The sequence below is a fragment of the Eurypyga helias genome, unplaced genomic scaffold (genome assembly GCF_000690775.1).
Source record: "Eurypyga helias isolate BGI_N326 unplaced genomic scaffold, ASM69077v1 scaffold38549, whole genome shotgun sequence".
Taxonomy (NCBI): Eukaryota; Metazoa; Chordata; class Aves; order Eurypygiformes; family Eurypygidae; genus Eurypyga; species Eurypyga helias.
In genome coordinates this window covers 1-265 of record NW_010273446.1, presented here as the reverse complement: position 1 = coordinate 265, position 265 = coordinate 1, and positions in this window count along the sequence as shown.

The window sequence follows — 265 nt, the reverse complement described above, 5'->3', positions numbered from 1 at the left end:
CCACGGCCAGGAGGCTGTCCCCCCACCCAACCAACGCTGCGCAGAGATGTGCAAAACCTTTACACGACACCGGCGTGTGGAGGAGCTGGACATTCCAGTTTAAAATTGGGATTAAAAATGTATTCCACACCCCTCCCTGTCATTATGCCATGCTGCCCCCACCCGGTTCACATCAGCCTGTTGGGTTAACGCGAACCGGAGGTGCCCCCCAAGGGGTGACTCGCCCCCCAACCGCAGCAGGACACCCCAAAGCCAGGGGCCGCCC